Source organism: Argopecten irradians, chromosome 13 (genome assembly GCF_041381155.1).
Source record: "Argopecten irradians isolate NY chromosome 13, Ai_NY, whole genome shotgun sequence".
Classification (NCBI taxonomy): Eukaryota; Metazoa; Mollusca; class Bivalvia; order Pectinida; family Pectinidae; genus Argopecten; species Argopecten irradians.
This window is the reverse complement of record NC_091146.1, coordinates 10,589,347-10,611,908: the sequence shown is the minus strand read 5'-3', so window position 1 is coordinate 10,611,908 and position 22,562 is coordinate 10,589,347. Positions and strand designations below refer to the sequence as shown.

General features: G+C 37.8%; 2 long non-coding RNA genes across 2 annotated transcripts; both read right to left on the bottom strand.

The window, feature by feature from the left end:
• Positions 1 to 16,687: 16,687 nt before the first annotated feature.
• LOC138306083 (uncharacterized) lies at positions 16,688 to 17,319 on the bottom strand. The gene is made up of 2 exons (XR_011205774.1): positions 17,047 to 17,319; positions 16,688 to 17,002 (listed from the first exon to the last, which is right to left on the bottom strand). It is a non-coding gene; the product is annotated as an uncharacterized lncRNA (long non-coding RNA).
• A 224-nt stretch (positions 17,320 to 17,543) lies between these two features.
• Positions 17,544 to 22,299, bottom strand: LOC138305950 (uncharacterized). The gene is made up of 5 exons (XR_011205738.1): positions 20,543 to 22,299; positions 19,555 to 19,646; positions 19,246 to 19,338; positions 17,772 to 18,165; positions 17,544 to 17,558 (listed from the first exon to the last, which is right to left on the bottom strand). It is a non-coding gene; the product is annotated as an uncharacterized lncRNA (long non-coding RNA).
• Between the last annotated feature and the right edge of the window lie 263 nt (positions 22,300 to 22,562).

Genomic DNA, 22,562 nt, shown 5'->3' with positions numbered 1-22,562 from the left:
TTGTTTAAATGAATGACCTTGACCTTCATTTAAGGTCACAGGGGTCAATTAGGCTAAAATCTCATAACGACTTGTAAATAAGTAAGAGTCCTAGAGACTGGATATTGGACTTGTAGCATGGTGGGGACCAAGGGACCTGCATTCATGGTCTATTTCATCATACATATCAGAACCTGAACTTCTTCTATCAAAAGAGTTCTTTGAGTGTTGTATTGTGCCAATAGTCAGATGACCGTTAAGGCCAATGGGCCTCTTGGAATCAGTGTATGACCATGATTATTGGTAGTTCGGTCAGTGCAAGCGGTGGGAAGTAGGCATATACTGTGGTTACAAGTACATGAATATACTGTACTGAATTTATCATATTCGTTAAGAAATATAAGTCAGGCATTGTATGTGTGTGTACATTTCTATTATCAATATCTGGAGGTATACATTCTACATGTTCACATGTACATACAAGGTACTGTATCATATCATAGGGACCCGAGAATTCGTTGCAGTCTACATGTATTTGAATTTTCCGTAATATGTCTGAAGATGTGCGATACACACTACGGACGGTCCAAAATACATTAACTTTAACAAATTCCTAGGTCCCTGTGTATCATATCGGTTCCTTTTCCCCACCTCTCTTCCGGTCCTATACCCGCTGTGTTCAAAAGTGTTATATTCGTCACGAACAACTTGTAATTGTCATCATTTGTACTGCTTACGGTTAGAATGTGTACTTTGTGTATATGTCGTGTTTAATTCTTTGGTAATTATTGCAATAAAATATGTTCCGATCAACTTATAGTGTGGTGCCATTTTAATTAAACATATATCGTACCAAAGACCATCGCAAGAAGCAAATATAAAAAATATGCCCTAAATAAATTTCGCTCTGATAAGAATTATAAAACAAGTTCTAACAACATTTATTATGACCACTTTTGGAAGCACGGTAGGAAGCGAAGAAGAGGTTTTAATATTAAGTCCAACCACACAAAATAAACACCGCTATGAATATGCCGAAAAATGATTTTATGATTTTTCGATTGATTTAGGCTACACCAAATCAAAAATGTTTTGTTTTTGTATATCCTACTAAGCGTCCAGATTTATCAAGATAATCTATTTAAAGATGCTCCACCGCTGACAAATGGTATTTTTTTTCACTATCAAAAACAGGAGGAGACGATTTAGCAATTTTCTTCAGTTACAAAAGTTACTTACTTTACACCATTACCGCCGTTAAAAAGTTTGAGCTTTTAATTTTGATTTAAGTTAAAAACATGAAAAATAATTAATTGCATCCCGAAAAAAAAAATCCGTGGCACTATATACTATATGGAATGAAGTACTGATTGCGCATGCACCAAAGGCGAAATACATTATTTTATATTATTTTTTGTTTTAGATATATACACAATTAAACAGTTAATTGAGCGAGGTGCGTGTTATGGGAGACTGCGGTATATTCATGTTGTGTCTTCTTGTATAGTGGAACTATTGCCCTTTTTATAGTGCTGTATCACTGAAGCATGCCGCCGAAGACACCAAGCAACACACCCCACCCGGTCACATTATACTGACAACGGGCGAACCAGTCGTCCCACTCCCCGTTTGCTGAGCGCTAAGCAGGAGCAGAAACTACCACTTTTATAGACTTTGGTGTGTCTCGGCCAGGGGACAGAACCCAGAGCCTTCCTCACAGGGGCGAACGCTCAACTCAAGGCCAAAAGTGAGGCGGTGCCAAGGGAGGCATTAGGAAAGATGAAGTCGGTTAGGAAGAAGAGAAAAGATAAGATCCTAAATTTAGTCGCCTTTTACGATCATGCAATGGGGGCAGCAGGCACAATTCTAACGCACTACCTGCAGGGCCAAGACAGCAAAATCCCACTGGTAGAACTTGAGAATAAGTTTAAACTATATTTTCAAGATGGCGGGAGTGGTGTCCATCTTGGATGTCAGATCAACATAAGATATAAAAACAGCTGGTCACGACCATGACAATGATCATTTCATGCAAGTATCAGCTAAATCACACTGGCAGAATTTGAGAAGTTCAAAATTCAAGATTTTAGAATATTTGACCCCCCCTGACCTTGATAGTTGTTCAAGGTCATTTATTTCAATAACTTTGGTAACCCTTCATCCCAGCATGGTACAGGCCAAATATGAGTATCCTGGACCTTTTGGTTAGTTAAAAGTCATTCAAAGATTTTAGCCTATTTGACCCCCCACCCCCTGTGACCTTGAAAGTACATCATGTAGGTCAAGGTCATTAATTTCCACAACTTTTGCAGCCCTTTCCCCCCATGGTACAGGCCAAATATGAGTACTCTGGGCCGTATGGTTATTGAGAAGTCATTTAAAGATTTCAGCCTATTTGACCCCTGTGACCTTGAAAGTAGGTCAAGGTCATTAATTTTCACAACTTTGGTAGCCCTTTATCCCACCATGCTACAGGCCAAATATGAGTACGCTGGGCCTTATGGTTATTGAGAAGTCGTTCAAAGATTTTAGCCTATTTGACCCCTGTGACCTTGAAAGTAGGTCAAGGTCATTTATTTTCACAACTTTGGTAGCCCTTCATCTTAGCATGCTACAGGCCAAATATGAGTACTCTAGGCCTTATGGTTATTGAGAAGAAGTCGTTGAAAGATTTTAGCCTATTTGTCCCCTGTGACCTTGAAATTTGGTCAAGGTCATTTGTTTTCATAACTTTAATAGCCATTCATCCCCGCATATTACAGGCCAAATATAAGTTATCTGGGTCTTATTGCTATTGGAAAGAAGTCGTTCAAAGATTTTAGCCTATTTGACCCCTGTGACATTGAAAGTAGGTCAAGGTCATTATTTTCACAACTGTAGTAGCCCTTCATGTTAGCATACTACAGGCCAAATATGAGTACTCTGGGTCTTATGGTTATTGAGAAGAAGTCGTTGAAAGATTTTAGCCTATTTGACCCCTGTGACCTTGAAAGTAGGTCAAGGTAATTAATTTTCTCAACTTTGGTAGCCATTCATCCCCGCATACTACAGGCCAAATATAAGTTCTCTGGGTCTTATTGCTATTGAAAAGAAGTCGTTCAAAGATTTTAGCCTATTTGACCCCTGTGACTTGAAAGTAGGTCAGGGTCATTTATTTTCACAACTTTGGTAGCTCTTCATCCCAGCATGTTACAGGCCAAATAAGAGTACTCTGGGCCTTATGGTTATTGAGAAGAAGTCGTTCAAAGATTTCAGCTTATTTGATCCCTGTGACCTTGAAAGTAGGTCAGATCATTAATTTTCACAATTTTGGTAGCCCTTCATCCCAGCATGCTGCTGGCCAAATATGAGTACTCTAGGCTTAATGGTTATTGAGAAGCAGTCGTTGAAAGATTTCGGCCTATTTGACCCCTGTGACCTTGAAAGTAGGTCAAGGTCATTAATTTTCACAACTTTGGTAGCCCTTCATCCCAGCATACTACAGGCCACATATGAGTACTCTGGGCCTTATGGTAATTGAGAAGAAGTCATTTAAATGAAAAGTTTACGCACGGCGGACGCCGACGGACGGTGCATGATGACTATAGGTCATCCCGACCGTTTGGGTCAGATGACCTAAAAATCTAAACAGTTCGGTTTTGAAAGGTATCAAATTGAGCTAGAGTCAGGTCTAGTCGCAACTGAACCAAGCTACAAGTTAGAAATAATACCGTCATGTTCCGGACGGAACCCGACGTTGTCTGCTAGAGCTGGTAATGACGTTATCTGTGTAAGTTTTTTTGAATGAAGGTAAGGCTATTTATCATGATAAACAAAAATCTCAGTATGTTCAGTGTGAAGAAATATCAGACGATTCTCTCGCTGATTTTGATATCAAAGGTTTTTCGGAAAATGAGGTAAACAATAACACAAAAGAAAACGGAGAGTGACGTAGCAAACCTTCATAAATATTTTTAAAAAAACTTAATAAGAAACGGGCGATAGAATTCCCCCAAACCATCTCTGCAAGCTTCTTTGCATGTATTTTATGAATATTCGTAACCCAAAATGGGAGGAGTATGAACCGTCAACAATACGAGGGATCCAGTATAGTATTGATCGTTATCTAAAAACTAAAGATTATGGGAAACAGGTTGCCATAAACACCGAATTTGCGAGCAATTGAAAGGATTTACCTCTATTTCCCTATTGGGCCCCACCCCTCCTGCCCCGGGTGGTCAGTCAGATCCAAAATTTATACAAACTCTGTTCCTCTTCCCCCAAGGATGTTTCTCGCCAAATTCGGTTAGAATTCTTGCAGAACTCGATGACTACATGTGGTAGCGTTTTAAAGAAATGTTGACGGACAGACGGACGGACGACAGACGCTACGCCATGACATAAACCATGAAACCTTGTTAAGAACGGTATGGTTATTGAACACTGTTCATATCGGGATGAGAGGTGTGACAGAACACCGTGATATGAGGTGGGGGTTCGCCAAATTATGTATGGATACAGAGGACCATGAATTTATAGAGTTTAATAAACGACAAACCAAAACAAGACCTGGCTCTAAAATATCAGAGCTGTTCTTCCGCGGGCCTGGGTCACCCCCGAAAACTCAACTCGCTGTCCTGTCGCTACTTACAAGACCTACAAGTCAGTTTTGTCCAGTCACTTACTGTAACCCTGATGACCCCTACTATATAGCTTTCAACACTAAATTATGAAAATCAAACACATGGTACAAATCACAGCCCGTTGGTGTCATTACATTTGGAAGCTTCATGAGATTAATGGCTGAGAATGCAGGTAGACATATCACGTGATCTTTGTGATTATATAACGTAACCTTGACCTACAAATGTACATTTCGCTCTGTCATAACAACGACGACTATTTAAGCAAATGTCCGATTAAAATCAATTAGTTCTTACATATATCTTAGCATGATGCCTTTTTCCCTCATCAGGTGTAACAAAAAGATCACCAGATGATTCTGGAACAGTCGCTATGGGAAAACGGCTAACAAACAACAGCGCCCGGAAATATTTAGTGCAAACACTAAATGATACCGGCCTACCTCTCAATAAAATTGCATAGGTCTGTTTTCAATTTCAAATTATGTTTGTTTCCAATTTAGTTGTAATAAACTGTCTTTTAAACGTTATCTACTAAAGTAGATAACAAAATGTATAACCAAAACACCACTCACCTTTTAATCGAAAATATATCCCAAACACAAATTGATATGATCACTTAATCACAAAACCAATACCCTTGTGAAGATAATCATAATGCTAGTTGTTTCAGATCAGCGGCCATAAAACATACAGTGTAAACAGCTACTCGACAATAAACTGCAGCCAACAGCGCACTATCACGGGTGTTGTCGAACTCCTCCATCACGTCTACTGGGCCAGTGACTGGCACTGTTCAATTTCACCAGACTGATGTCCCTCCATCCCCGAATTTATCACTGCCTCTTGCTCCTTAAATACACTACCTCATTCCTTTTCGGAGGTCCTATTTATTGCGGCACCTTTAATGTGACAATAAACAATACTCGAACTGCTGCACCAAGAAAACATGTTCGTGTCATCGACAGTGCCAGACAGCGAGTGAAACTGAATGAACTGTTTGGCGGGAAAACCGTCTTAGGCGTGGGCATTTCAGTGAATCCCCACAAAAAAATAGTGCAGTGTTTTTGTTTTTTTTTTAATATCAAGAATATCTTATTCATAATTATGACTTTTTTTTTACTGAAAAGTCAATGGAATGACTATGTTAACTAATATAGTTTAATAATTTTCTAGTTGGTCTTTTTTTTGCATATTTATTAGCAACGATTCACAAATGGGTCAAATTCTTCCGCGCTTCGATAAACGTAAACACAACACTGGCATGTCAGAGAGTCTATCACTAGGAAAAAAAATCACAAACATGAAAAAAAATTCGAGAACTGCTCCCCAAAAAATCAACAGACAACTGTACTCTTTCACCTCTTCCAGTTCATACTTGCTCTTCATCAACATTATCTGTATCAGCTTCAACAGACATGATACCACTAATATAATCAGATCATACTTACAAGAGATGTTCCACACCATCGACCAAAAGAAGATCTTCGAATGTTGAACATGTTTCAAAAATTTCCTACATTCCCCATGCCTCTGAACATGACCATTGCTATACAGAAGGAAGTGTTCTTCCCAAGAAAACATTCCGTGAACTTTGTAACAGTTCGCAGGTTCAACAAGAAATTGATAATGTCCAGCCTATGAAACCGACCCAAGAAGAAATCCAAATCCTATTGAGAGTTGTTTCCACTTGATCAGTACCTATGTGAGTGGAGTATATAATCCAGAATAACTGCCCTGCAGATAGGGCGTTAGAATTGTACCTGCTGCCTCTATTGCATGATCGTAAAAGGCGACTAAATTTAGGATCTTATCTTTTCTCTTCTTCCTAACTGACTTTGCCTCTATTGCATGATCGTAAAAGGCGACTAAATTTAGGATCTTATCTTTTCTCTTCTTCCTAACTGACTTTATCCTCCTTCCTAATGCCTCCCTTTGGCACTGCATCACTTTTGGCCTTGAGTTGAGCGTTCGCCCCTGCGAGGAAGGCTCTAGGTTCTGTCCCCTGGCCGAGACACACCAAAGTCTATAAAAGTGGTAGTTTCTGCTCCTGCTTAGCGCTCAGCATACAGGGATCGGGATTTGTTTGTTTGTTTGATTAATTTACGTCCTATCAACAGCTACGGTCATGTAAGGACGGCCTCTCATGTATGCGGTATGTTGTGCGAGGTGCGTGTTTTGAGGGACTGCATCCGTTGTCAGTATAATGTGACTGGGTGGGATGTGTTGCTTGGTGTCTTCGGCGGAACCCAGAGCCTTCCTCACAGTGGCGGACGCTCAACTCAAGGCCTAAGTGAGGCGGTGCCAATTAGGTAGGATAAAGTCAGTCAGGAAGAAGAGAAAAGGTCCTAAATTTAGTCGCCTTTTACGATCATGCAATAAGGGGTAGCAGGTACAATTCTTACGCTCTACCTGGAGGGCAGAGATGGATGCAAACACTTTTTAGCAATCAATTAACAAGTTATTATAATTTATTTTCCTTCTTCAATGATAAATTGAAAACCACATGTTTTGATGAATTAGCTGTGAAAATCATTTTAAAGGCATGAGAAGTATTTATGTTTTTATAAATATTTGCAACAGCCCAGAATGTGTGCACTGTAATAATGTTTGTTTGTTTGTTTGATTAATCAACGTCCTATTAACAGCTATGGTCATGTAAGGACGGCCTCCCATGTATGCGGTGTGTTGCGTGTATGTTGTGCGAGGTGAGTGTACTGGGAGACTGCGGTATGTTCGTGTTGTGTCTTCTTGTATAGTGGAACTGTTGCCCTTTTTATAGTGCTATATCACTGAAGCATGCCGCCGAAGACACCAAGCAACACACCCCACCCGGTCACATTATACTGACAACGGGCGAACCAGTCGTCCCACTCCCTGTATGCTGAACGCTAAGCAGGAGCAGAAACTACCACTTTTATAGACTTTGGTGTGTCTCGGCCAGGGGACAGAACCCAGAGTAATAATTATTATTTTATAAGTATGTTAATTTGAAAACATGTCTGAAGAAGTCGCTCTAAAAGTGTTAAATGATGCAGCGTGACTTCTTGGTTTGACTGTCTGTACTCATTTCGCTGCACTGTAAATGTAAATACCCATTATCATTATTTTGGACCAACACTGCTCACATGTTATACGATACTTGCAATGGTTTGCCTTATATAAAACAGAGTGTTTGGTATCATAAATGGGGTATTTGTTTGTAACTAATGCAGCTAATTCTGTTGTTTATCCGGTATTGAAAAGTGGATTTGGATTTAGACTGTATTCTCCTCTGAGAAATATCCCAACAGGGTATTGTATGTAATTCTAGCAATATCTGCATTAACACAGATCTCATCTGTTAGTAATTCAGAGTTATCAAAACATATAAATGCAGTCAATATCTGACTTAAAACATTCAATGCACTGCCAGTATTTTTTTTTTTTTTTTGATTAATTAACGTCCTATTATTGGCCCTGCAGGTAGGGCGTTAGAATTGTACCTGCTGCCCCTATTGCATGATCGTAAAAGGCGACTAAATTTAGGATCTTATCTTTTCTATTCTTCCTAACTGACTTTATCCTTCCTAATGCCTCCCTTGGCACCGCCTCACTTTTGGCCTTGAGTTGAGCGTTCGCCCCTGTGAGGAAGGCTCTAGGTTCTGTCCCCTGGCCGAGACACACCAAAGTCTGTAAAAGTGGTAGTTTCTGCTCCTGCTTAGCGCTCAGCAAACAGGGAGTGGGACGACTGGTTCGCCCGTTGTCAGTATAATGTGACCGGGTGGGGTGTGTTGCTTGGTGTCTTCGGCGGCATGCTTCAGTGATATAGCACTATAAAAAGGGCAAAAGTTCCACTATACAAGAAGACACAACATGAATATACCGCAGTCTCCCGAAACACACACCTCGCACAACATACATGCAACACACCGCATACATGGGAGGCCGTCCTTACATGACCATAGCTGTTAATAGGACGTTAATTAATCAAACAAACAAACAAACAAACGTCCTATTACAATTCTAACGCCCTACCTGCAGGGCCAACTGGCAGTGTCCGCTACAGGTGTAACAGCAGTTATGGAGTTGAGGGTAATCATCCTTATTGCAGACAAAGTAGGTACACCAGAATTCCCATCTACATAACTTTGTAGAGCAATTATCCCTAACTGCCTGGTCAATTGGTACATTTGTAGCAATATCACTATTGTTGAAATATGTTATTACCTCGGCCATTTGCCCATCTCTGCCTGCTCATCCTACTTCTTGTAGATATGCTGTGAAATGTTAATAAATTTTAAAATATTAGTTTCTGTAACTACATATAGTTAAAAAATTAATTATATGTAGAGAAACAAAATCCAATGGATCTAAGAACATATATAAAAGTCTATGACTCCCTTCCATTTTCTGTCTATGACTTCACAAAACCACAAGATATTAATTAAGAAATTGAGAATAATGCTTAAATGTCAGGATAACTTGGTTGAGGGTAGACTTGCACTGATAGTACATGTGGTGTCATGTGTTTGCGAGTGTAATTAACGTTATACTTTTCAAGAGAGAAAATAAAACAGCGTAAATTGTATGCACAAAATAATGAGGTCTTAACAAGAGAGCTCCCAAAATGAAATAGTGTTGATTATTCTAATAATTTTGTTTTTCTTGTTTGTTTGATTTGTCATGTAAGGACGGCCTCCCATGTGTGCGGGATGTTGCGTGTATGTTGTGCGACGTGCGTGTTTGGGGAGACTGGTATATTCGTGTTGTGTCTTCTTGTATAGTGGAACACTGTTGCCCTTTTTATACTGCTATATCACTGAAGCATGCCGCTGAAGATTATTTAGGATACCGTCATTCTGATAATGCAAACACTCTTTGCATCTAAATATGTTAATACACCTCAAGTGACTTTTTGTTGTACTAAAAGCTTAATTATTATAAATAAACATTATGGCCTTGCAGGTAGGGCGTTAGAATTGTACCTGCTGCCCCTATTGCATGATCGTAAAAGGCGACTAAATTTAGGATCTTATCTTTTCTCTTCTTCCTAATTGACTTTATCTTTCCTAATGCCTCCCTTGGCACCGCCTCACTTTTGGCCTTGAGTTGAGCGTTCGCCCCTGTGAGGAAGGCTCTGTGTTGTTCCCTGGCCGAGACACACCAAAGTCTATAAAAATTGGTAGTTTCTGCTCCTGCTTAGCGTTCAGCATACAGGGAGTGGGACGACTGGTTCGCCCGTTGTCAGTATAATGTGACCGGGTGGGGTGTGTTGCTTGGTGTCTTCGGCGGCATGCTTCAGTGATATAGCACTATAAAAAGGGCAACAGTTCCACTATACAAGAAGACACAACACGAACATACCGCAGTCTCCCAGTCCACTCACCTCGCACAACACACACGCAACACACCGCATACATGGGAGGCCGTCCTTACATGACCATAGCTGTTAATAGGACGTTAATAAATCAAACAAACAAACAAACTGATATGCAAAGTGAGTTTGTATGTATTTAACTTACAACTTGGAAAGACTGCTCTGAATTTTTGAATGTTGATAAAGTCCTTACGGAATTCATCTCCTCAAAGATGTATGCATTGTGCCTCATCACCAATAATAAACTTGATACTTTGCTGCACCTCCGCAGTCCGAAAAAGACGAAACACATGGTCATTTAAAAAATGTTCTGAATGCCCAATATAAAGTGTATAATTATGATGGCAAAATTGACGTAGTTCTTCATGATCCTGGAGTCTTGAGTGAATGTCTGAACATATACACAGAGAATTTAAATAGCTTTGAACTTGTTCACTGTTTGTTTGTTTGTTTGTTTGATTAATTAACGTCCTATTAACAGCTATGGTCATGTAAGGACGGCCTCCCATGTATGACGGATTGATCCGAATAATACCAGAATTTGTTATTTTTTGTAGAATTTCAAAATTTTGGTAATACACAAATTACATCATTAGAATTTGGCAATACTTGATTAATAGATCTACATTGAATTTGACCAGGTTTTAAATAATTATAATACTTATCACGATATAAATTTATATTAGACAAAGCAGTTTTTGTCTTGATTGAAAACGTAAGTTTATCTAAAAAGCGACCAATTGCCTCAATTGCCATTGTTGGCCCTGCAGGTAGGGCGTTAGAATTGTACCTGCTGCCCCTATTGCATGATCGTAAAAGGCGACTAAATTTAGGATCTTATCTTTTCTCTTCTTCCTAACTGACTTTATCTTTCCTAATGCCTCCCTTGGCACCGCCTCACTTTTGGCCTTGAGTTGAGCGTTCGCCCCTGTGAGGAAGGCTCTGGGTTCTGTCCCCTGGCCGGGACACACCAAAGTCTATAAAAGTGGTAGTTTCTGCTCCTGCTTAGCGTTCAGCATACAGGGAGTGGGACGACTGGTTCGCCCGTTGTCAGTATAATGTGACCGGGTGGGGTGTGTTGCTTGGTGTCTTCGGCGGCATGCTTCAGTGATATAGCACTATAAAAAGGGCAACAGTTCCACTATACAAGAAGACACAACACGAACATACCGCAGTCTCCCAGTACACTCACCTCGCACAACATACACGCAACACACCGCATACATGGGAGGCCGTCCTTACATGACCATAGCTGTTAATAGGACGTTAATAAAACAAACAAACAAACAAAAACAAATTGCCATTGTACCGGTGGTAAAAATCGTCAATAAATGATATCCACATTTTCATAATACTGTGATTATTGTCACATAAGTAAATTACAAGATGTAAAACACAGACCACAAATGTTGTCAAGAGCTCGTCTATCACCACATAGTCATAGTTTTGTAAAGGTAATCAACTGCGTACAATAGTTATCTTAAGTTCACTGTATAACGTAAATCAAGCTTGGCAGAACGCACAGAAAAGGCAATCAGGAATCCTTATGTTTACCACAGACAGAGCCTCGCAGACGACATCATCAATCTCGTCAGTATGGGGAGTGCCCTTCCGGTAACTATTTATATCGACCAATCAAACTGGCAAGATCGATAGCCCTGACCTGTCGTTGTATTTTCGTAGCGAAGCCTAGCGGAGAGTAGAACAAGAGATCCCAGAGGGATCTTGGCGCCCATCTAAGAACGATCTTTGTCTGACAAAGGAAATAGGGATCTTTTCTCTGCTTTTCAAGCTTTTACTACATATTACTACACATGAAATTTCAGAAAGATCCTTTGACTGCTTTCTGAGATATATAACGATAACACACTTTAATTATCAAAATCCTTGATGGCTACCTGTCGGCCATCTTGTTCACTGATCGGTACCAAAATGTAATATGCATAACCAGGGACCTAGGGGAACCTGCACATGAAATTTGAGACAGATCCCTTGAGTACTTTCTAAGAAATAGTGGTAACAAGCTTCAATTGTTAAAATCCAAGATGGCGTCCTGTCGGCCATCTTGTAAACCGATTGGTCCCAAAATGCAATATGCACAACTAGGCCCCTAGGAGAACTTACATGTGAAATTTGAGAAAGATCCCTTCAGTTCATTCTGAGAAATGGCGGTAACAATTAACTTTAACTATCAAAATCCAAGATGGCTGCCTGGCGGCCATTTTGTTGACCGATTGGTCCCAAAATACAATATGCACATCTAGGGCTCTAGGGGAACCTACATATGAAATTTGAGAAACATCCCTTACGTACTTTCTGAAAAATAGCGGTAACAAGAATTGTTAACGGACGGAAGGACGGACGGACGGACCACGGACAAAAAGCGATTTGAATAGCCCACCATCTGTTGATGGTGGGCTAAAAACTAAAGGCAATCCAGTCTAATCCAGACGGTTGCATCGACACACTGTGTGATGACTTACGAGTGGAGGAGTGAGGTATACCCTGAACTTTTGACTGCACACTCGTTATAAAGTTTGTAAGCAGATACCTAGGTGATAGGGAAAAAGTACCTTGCTTTATTGTTACCACACTTCGTGGTTCTGTAGTCAGGGTCAGTTTATCCGATTTCTTTTCATTTTTGACGTAGAAATAACTACATATATTGGATTGTATTGTCCTGATATGTATTTGTTGTTCTATTGTGGCCATTTGATGCCTCATTTCTCTACTTCGGTTGAAAAATGTCAATGTTATGACTATTTTTCAATTGGTAGTGAAATTCGAGATGGCGGCCACCTTGATGATGTTATAACCGGAAGTCCCAGTTTATACAATGTTACCTCTCTATTTCGTTATCAGTGGGTCATTAGGCTTCAGAAAAAAACATTGGTTCGTTAAGTTCTGTGTGTGTGTGTATGTGCGCGTGGGGGGGGGGGGGGGGGGTGGGCGTCGCACGATTGATGATTCCGTGCCCCCGAAACCGATGAAATTTGGTTAAATAGTTCAACAATTCTATCTGTGGTTGCGTCCATCGGTTTCGCTGGTCCCCTTCCTGTACGTTTTGTGCGCCGAGAACTCCTTTTTAGCTGTAGTCGTTATGTTAGACCATTTGGTTTTCACATCTTTTATCGTTCTAACACCTTTCCAAGGGGGAACTTATATTACGTGAGCAGCAATACCAACCCAAACTGCTTGTTTCCGTTGGTTGGTAATGGTTTTGGTCAATTTCGAGTTTAACAGTCCGATATTTTTTTCCCTAATTCCGTCAAAATGATTGTCTTGCGTGCAATAGGACAATCTGATTGAAATACAGATCCTTATACGTAGTTCGCAGAGTAAGATTCGAAATTTAGTCGCCTTCTACTCTAACGCCCTACTCCTTGGGAATATATGCGGTAAAAACACTCCAAAACATACTATGCCCTACAACAACAATAGCGTCAGGTAGGATAGGCTTGACTCATTACTGTAATACAATCTATAGAGGAGCTGTACAATAATGAGTAATTGGAGTGTCAATTAAATTATACAATACAGTATACCATATTACGGTACAATTCTATACTTGTTCATTCGCCAAATATTAACACTTCATGTATTTGATAGATGTAATCAATGAACAATTGAAGGTATATACTATGTTATTTATGAATGCGTCAGACGATAATAATGTAGATAATAATGTAACCCGGCGGGTCGATATGTTATGTTGTTTGTGTTGCATATCCCTCTATTGATTATTCCATGGAACCTGATATCATAAGTGATACTTTATATGCCAAGTATACACATTTTACTTGTATGTCACTTTTGGGCTGAAGGCAGAATACAATTGACAGATTGCCAGACGATATGTAGCCTCGTGCTCCCAACACACATGTTTCTATGCCGTTGTATGTAAAATGCAAACTCACGTGCGGTACCCGAACGGTTAAATTGATAGATTGTGATCCGTCACTTATTTTCAGACGGACAAATCTTAAGAGTAAGGAGTGCCAGGGTGATTCTTATCGAAGTAAGACGATATATACAGTGTTTAGATAAATTCTAAACACAAATAAAATGTCCTCCACCCTTGGTACTAAGACGATGTCATTTGTGTTATTGGCAATGTTACTACTACGGTTAGCTGTGTGTCTTCATGAGGTACGATGGAACACACCATTTCCATTGCTTATGCAGGATTTCCTTGTGATAAATCTACCGACGTTTTATCAGTGTATGGATCTCTGTGACTCATTTAAGTTGTGTCAAAGTTTTCAATACCACAAAATCGACAAAATTTGCACGTTGAATTCGGACACATACGACGGATAACATAACAGGATGGCAGGCCGGTACGATTATACACCCTTGTCGAAATCCATGATTCCTCAGGTATATGTTTTTACTTGTCTTATTAGAACGAATATACATATCCGACCGTTTATACCTTCTGACTGGGTACGAAATCGTGCCTGTGTGTCTTAATGGAGCACTTTGGCACAATTTTCCATACTTTTTGTAGGTCTCCAATTATTTCATGAGCATACATGTATTTAAACAAACATAATGACCATTCTTCTATCTACATTATTTATATGTGGAAAATTAATTACTCTCTCCAATTATTTTATGCGTATACATGCATTTAACTAAATATTACGACCATTCTTCTATCTACCTTACCACTCACAAGATGTCAAGTTCACAATATGCAGACTTGTTTATTTATATGTGGAAAATAAATTACTCTCTTGTAATTTGATATTGTATCGGGGTCAGTTATAATAACTAGTAGGCAAGTGATACAAAACATATACGATAAAATGCAAAAAAAAAAGTTTGAATAATGTTTTGCATAGTCATTTCTTTGCTCAAGTAGCAGTTATAAGCACTAAGTGTAGCTCTAAGTAGACATACTTATCTGTTTAAAAGAGTGTTGATATTAATATTAATTAGTATTAATATTGCGGTTATTATATGATGTGCTGCTGTATACACACAGGTGACCGTATTATTCTTTTACAAGACACATTCGTTTGTACTTTGTAGCTTTGAAATCCTTTCGTGGGTAGAAATATTTGATTGATAATTACAATTTTGTATATATTGTTTGTTTGTTTCATTAAATTGACGTCCTATTCACAAGCTTACAGGAAGTGTTGCAACCTACACACATCCCCTGCCGTCAATTACATTTTTAACCCACCATCATCAGATGGTGGGCTATTCAAATCGACTTCCGTCCGTTTACAATTTCTGTTACCGTTATTTCTCAAAAAGTACTGAAGAGATCTTTTTTCAAATCTCATTTGTAGAGACCTAGATTCCCCTAGGACCCTAGTTGTGCATACTGCATTTTGGGACTGATTGGTTTTATAATTAAAGTTTGTTACCGTTATTTCTCAGAAAGTACTGAAGGGATCTGTGTCCAATTTCATATGTAGGATCCCCTATGACATTAGTTGTGCATATTGCATTTTTGGACTGATCGGTCAACAAGATGGCCGCCAGGCAACCATCTTGAATTTTATTAGTGAAAGTTTGTGACCGCTATTTCTCAGAAAGTACTGAAGGGACTGTTCTCAAATGGTCATGCAAAGTCTCAAGTAACCAATTCTAATCGCCTTTTCTCCGTCGTCGTCCGTCGTGTGTCTGAAAACAATTTACAGTTTTGATGACTGGAGAGGCCAAAAGGGATAAAATTGGTTAAAATTTCAAAAATCGTCTTTACTCACAGATGTGGTAGAATCAAATACTCTTCATAGATTGAAGAAAAATTGTTAAAAGGATTCAATGGCAATCTCATAGGGATATTTCTGACATCTTTCGACTAATTTCCTATTACAAATGAACAAATAATGCTCAAAAATGTGTTTTCCCAATATAAACTATAGTAAACTTAACCCCCTCCCAAGGGGGAAACGAGAGACCCCAGGGTCGTATAATTCACAATTTGTGTAAAGGACCTTAAGACCTTTCTATCTATGAAGAGTGTGTTGCTTGGTGTCTTCGGCGGCATGCTTCAGTGATATAGCACTATAAAAAGGGCAATAGTTCCACTATACAAGAAGACATAACATGAATTTACCGCAGTCTCCCAAAACACGCACCTCGCACAACATACACGCAACACACCGCACACATGGGAGGCCGACCTTACATGACCATAGCTGTTAATAGGACGTTAATTAATCAAACAAACAAACAAACATTCAACGCGTCCTTTCCATACTGAATGCAGACTGTGAAATGCTTCTACGTATCTAATTTGTACTTATTAGATCCAAACTAGACTACGGTTCGGTTGTCTATTGATCGGCTCGCAGCCCATATTATACAGATGCTTGATTCCATCCAGAATCAGGAATTACGTCTCTTTAAGCTTTTGCATTAACACCTGTTAAGAGTCTCTATGTGGAAGATAATGAACCATCTTTAGGCGATCGAAGAAAGCATATTTGCGGTATGCTGCCCAACTGAAATCCAATCCCAAAAACCCCGCATTTATTCTTGTATTCAATCCACAACATTAAGACACCAAAGCAAAGTCTCATACCAGCATTTGACATAATTTTTAAAAAAAATGTAGGAACTAAATATAAATCTCGACGCGATATCGGATGAACAACCATGTCTCATCCAAACACCAGATATTAATTTATCCGTACATAAGAGGGAAAACTCCCGTGCATTACCCAAAGAACACAAATCCTTATTTCGGGAATGCATCAGGGCTTTCTCTACCCAGGGGAAAAATAGGTACCTTTTAGGTACTTTTTTAGGTGTACCTAAGGTATACCTTAGGTATACCTAAGGTATACCTTAGGTACTTTTATGGTAAGAAAGAAAAAGAGGGAGAATGATGAGGGGTTTTATATAGTCAATATAGGTACATTTTAGGTATGTTTTAGGCACAGTTTAGGTATACCTAATATGTGCCTAGTGGCATGATGTGCCTAAAACATACCCGAAAGCTACCTAAAACATACCCAGAGAAATATACCTAAAAGATACCCGAAACATACAAAGTACCTAAAACATACCCGAAAGCTACCTAAAATGTACCCGAAAGCTACCTAAAACATACCCGAAAGCTACCTAAAACATACCCAGAGAAATATACCTAAAAGATACCCGAAACATACAAAGTACCTAAAACATACCCGAAAGCTACCTAAAATGTACCCGAAAGCTACCTAAAACATACCCGAAAGCTACCTAAAACATACCCGAAAGCTACCTAAAACATACCCGAAAGCTACCTAAAAGGTACCCGAGAGCTACCTAAAACATACCCGAAAGCTACCTAAAACATACCCGAAAGCTACCTAAAACATACCCGAAAGCTACCTAAAAGGTACCCGAGAGCTACCTAAAACATACCCGAAAGCTACCTAAAACATACCCGAAAGCTACCTAAAATACCGAAGCTACCTAAAAACCGAAAGCTACCTAAATACCCGAAAGCTACAAACCCGAAGCTACCTAAAATACCGAAGCTACCTAAAACATACCCGAAAGCTACCTAAAAACCCGAGAGCTACCTAAAACATACCCGAAAGCTACCTAAAACATACCCGAAAGCTACCTAAAAGGTACCCGAGAGCTACCTAAAACATACCCGAAAGCTACCTAAAAGGTACCCGAAAGCTACCTAAAACATACCCGAAAGCTACCTAAAAGGTACCCGAAAGCTACCCGAGAGCTACCTAAAACATACCCGAAAGCTACCTAAAACATACCCGAAAGCTACCTAAAACATACCCGAGAGCTACCTAAAACGTACCCGAAAGCTATCTAAAACATGTCCCATGTTTTTTAACATGAACTCACAACTCATTAAAAACATGATATAGAAATATGAAAATAGAAAACATTTAAAAAGTTTATTGTAATTTTAAAAATTGCTTTTTAAACAAAACAAATCTGATCAATTGCAAGTCACAAAAATAATCAACATAATATTATTGATAGTTGAATACATCATTCAAGATACATAGTCACTGTTCGATGCAGTAATTTTCAAAAGCTTTACTATCCATGTCCTTTTAGCATTTTCACATCAATTAATCCATCATAAGACACTGGATGTGGCGATGTAATCTTAGGAAAGGGTACAGTGTTTCCATGTCGATTGCAACTGATGAATATATCTCTTCACAATGTGGACGGATTTGCACAGGATAATGTTGTTCTGGTGATTCTTGTTGGAGTTTACTGAAAGAATAATGGTAATATTAAAGCATGCAGGAATCCAAAAGATCTAAACACCAGTAGTTATCGAAATATGTAATCACTAATGCAATTCAACACTGAAACAGTTTTTGAAAGATTTGATGAATGGTTTACACCATCTAAACAACGGCATTCTAGATATGCAAACATTCAGAAGGAGTTAACAAGAGTTAACAAAATATGAAGCAAGGCCACTTTACATCATTGGATGCAGACATATTGAAGTTTCCGCTAATATTAACAAATCAAACGTAATAAGCTCATTAAAAATTGTTTTACTCAACTTAGGGAAACAAATGCTTACACATTTTGATTTAACAGTCAACAAGAATTTCTTTCAATGAGACTACCATTCCACATCTCCACCATTAACTAAAGTCCTACTGTAAATATGTTAGACTATTCTAGTTGTATATGTATGTCAAAGGTCACAATGTAGGTCATGATAACCCACCAGATATAAACCAAGAAGTTCCAGTGAATTGAAGTATAGGTATAAGAGCCTAGTAATACTTGGCCCATCCTAGATTTCCAGGGGTTACGATCACTTATAATCTTTTACACCCTGGGAATATGTCATAGCGAAACTGAAGGCTCTGTGTATGACATCAGATGAGAAGATAGTTTGGTCCTTTGATATACATCAAAAGACTCAATTAACTGTACATTGCATGGCTTTGAAGTTGAGCATCACTAAATCTCTAGATCTGCTGCAGGCCTGTGATTGGTCAGTTTTTTCTCTTGAACTGCCTTCAGTTTTGCTATGATATGTTCCAGCGAAATCAAGGTTATAAGTGATCATATAACCCTTTGAAATCAAGGTCTTGATTTTACATTTAGGACCTGGAAAAGTTTTCGAAAAAGAACATTACCTAATAAAGAATTGATTTTATCACCAAAAAGGATATTTTAGTTTTTTTTTTTTAAATTGTTTCCCCTCATTTAACTATTAAATACCTTTAAGTCACATTTGCTTTGCATACAACACTGAAAATAAACTAAACATGAAGTTTACCCTACATGTACATGAAATTAATCTATTTTAATAAAATCCTTACATACATTACCACGCCTAATATAATCATCTTTTGTAGTGTATATGCCGGGGGAAGTGTCTTCTCCACTTTTTAACTCCAATGCACACAGCAGTATTACCTGATGAAAGTAAAAAAAAAAAAAATGAATGAAGGATAGCGACCAATTATAATAATTATAAGAATGATGTAATATGTTAGTGGTTTCTCAATTAGAATTATCATCATTTCAATTAATATTTTAATTCATCTAGATTTGTGAATGAATTGATTAGTTGCTTTTGCACACAAACATTGATAATTCACAATTCATTTCCATATTTATGAGTATTTTTACCAATGAAAGTGTCTGATTGGTGCAAATCTCCAATAATTGGTCTAACTTGTGATTGTTTTCTTCTTTCCTCACCATGGCCCATTCTGATATTCCTGGAAAAAATTATATGAATCATTACAAGTTAATTGGAAGCATCATATATACATCAAGAAGTAAATTTCACCAAGATAAATACTAAATCATTAGAACCATAAATATGAAATATACTGTATATAAAATTCCAAAATATAAACAAATAAATTTTAATTTCATATTTATGTACAAATTGAAGATAAATATATATCTTCTACTTTCTATAGCTTGATTTCTTTATTCATATAAGACTATGTATCCAATTTAAAAATAAATTTCACAAATTTATATTTGAATTATAATTTTAATTAATCAAAATCCAGCCAATTACATGCAAATATGGACCCATAAAATGCTTTGTATTTCAAAATATTCCATGCATATTTGTAACAGCTTTCAATCATCAAAGTTTTGCAGCTTTGTTTAACAGAATATTAAGGAAAATTACCCGGACACTCTCTTTCTTTTCAATGTCGGTGACGATTATTGATGAGACCTACTTTTCTGTTGCCAGCATGAAGACAACGTCCAGATATATATTAATATTACAAGTTACATTTTTTAATTCAATAATAGTATATGGTGTGCAAAACATCACAACTTGCATACCAAAACCCATAAAAGACACTTTTTGAGCTAAATAACAAATAGACAGTAGGCCTACATATTTTCTTCTCAAACCGTGAATTCAAAAATAATAATAATAATAAACAATCAAAATCGTTCAAACTCATCTAAATTATGTCCAAAATTCATGAAATACTTGGTATACTAATAATCTAAGCCATGCTTTCAGTAGTTATACGACTTATTTATTTACCAAAAACAAGAAATTTTGGTTCTGTGATATTTTTAAAATTTACAACCTGCTGCTTGTAACCGGTAATTTGAGCTACGGTGAAAATTGAAAACGTACCTGAATTCTGACATATTAAACTTGCCGTGATTGATGAATCAGCTAACAAGCATGAAATAAACCCCCATCAAGTTGATTTTCTGTGGTATACAGGACAAAAACATCGTCTGTAGGCACGGCAAAGCAGAGCCTGGGTTGTTTACATTTTCAAATACTTCCGTAAACACCTTCCTCTATTTTCCCGCGAAAAGTCACGTGATTAACAAAGGGGATTCCCCGGCCGGGATTCCCCTGTACATCATAAACAAATCCTTGTCTCCGTGAGACTTTCGGCAAATATTTCAACTGGTGAAGTTGTTAATTGATTTAATTGTATAACTGAAGTGTTTCTGGTGTTATTCTAGTAGAAAGATAATTTAATCAGCGACAGCGTATTTACTACAACGGTGTTTACTGTTGGTTTCCGGCATGCAGACTGTGCCCCAGTCAGTCAGTGAAGCTTTCAGCACAAATATTTCGACCAATTTTGATGTTGATAATTGATGAAAGTAAATAAATAAAGTATTCCTGGTATTATTGTAATGGAAAGAATATTTACTCACAAGTATCAGTCTGACTAGCTATTTACGACAAAATTGTTTACTGTATACATATCGGTTTACGGCATGCAGCTTGGAGAACATGTTCACTACACGTGTGTTTATCACTAATTTGAACGATAATTTCCATACCTATAAAGTAGAGTGTTTGTTTAATCCAAGCTGGATAATGGGCCCCAGACCCCTTTTAATGGAATGTATGGATAGTTGTTTAATTGTATGTAAATTTAAAGGATTTATTTTGCATGTACATCGATCTCAATCTGGATTTCAACACACCAATATTACAGGTATTTTGACGTAAATCTGTTCTGAAAGTCATCAAAATTATTTCATAATGTTCTAAACATGGTTTATTACATCCTGTAAGATGTGAAACAATTTTAAAATTGGCCATGTTTGGGAAGATTTAAGTTAATGCCAATGCAGGTGTGAAAATTTACATGTTTAGAAATGCCCTGTGATTTTGATTACCGTCATAAACCAAGCATATTTGTTTCTTATAATTTTCAAATAACTGTGATTAAATGATGAACAGAAGATTATACAAATGTTGAAAAGGAAAAATAATGAATTTATAGTATTATTGTGTTTAAATAATGATTATATATTTGAAGATAATTAAACGAAAATTTCTGAGGAAATTTGACACATCCAATTGCAAGACTACATGTAATTTAATTCACAGAAAACACAGGAAAGAAGTACATTTGAGAATGTAGAATATATTCAAGTCTTAATATGTACATGAATCAATTTATCATAGTCACATATTACTCCATCCTAACATATTTCAGATACTTGGACCTGGCATGGAAAAATCCTAAGTCAAAAATAGGTACATTTTAGGTACTTTGTAACATTCAGAAATGAAGTCAATATGAGGCACATTTTAGGTAGTCTAAAAAAAAACTAAGTTGAAACTAGGTACATTATAGGTATTTCTAAAATATTCAAAGTCCACCATAGGCACATTTTAGGTACTTTGAGAATTTCAGAGTCCAAATTGGGTATGTTTTAGGTACTTTGAGAATTTCAAAGTCCAAATTGGGTATGTTTTAGGTACTTTGAGAATTTCAAAGTCCAAATCGGGTACATTTTAGGTATATCTCAAAAACCATAGGTATCTTTTAGGTATACCTAAAACGTACCTATTCTGATAGGTACTTTTTAGGTAGCCTTTAGGTACACTTTAGGTATACCTCAAAGTACCTATTTTTCCCCTGGGCAACAAAGTAATCTAGCGAAACAAATAACAAACTATTTGAAATAAACCTACACTTAATTATAAACTGTCCAGTCAGAGAGACCGTAGATGAAGTGGTTCTCTCGGCTCCCAATATCTTACACATTCCTATCTGTTGAGAAGGAAGGATTCTCCTACATGCCATCCATGTGATTCTCCTCTCACAGTGGAACATATTTTAGTGACATATATTTCTTTTAAACTCATAGATAAAGGGGCCGCGGTGGCCGAGTGG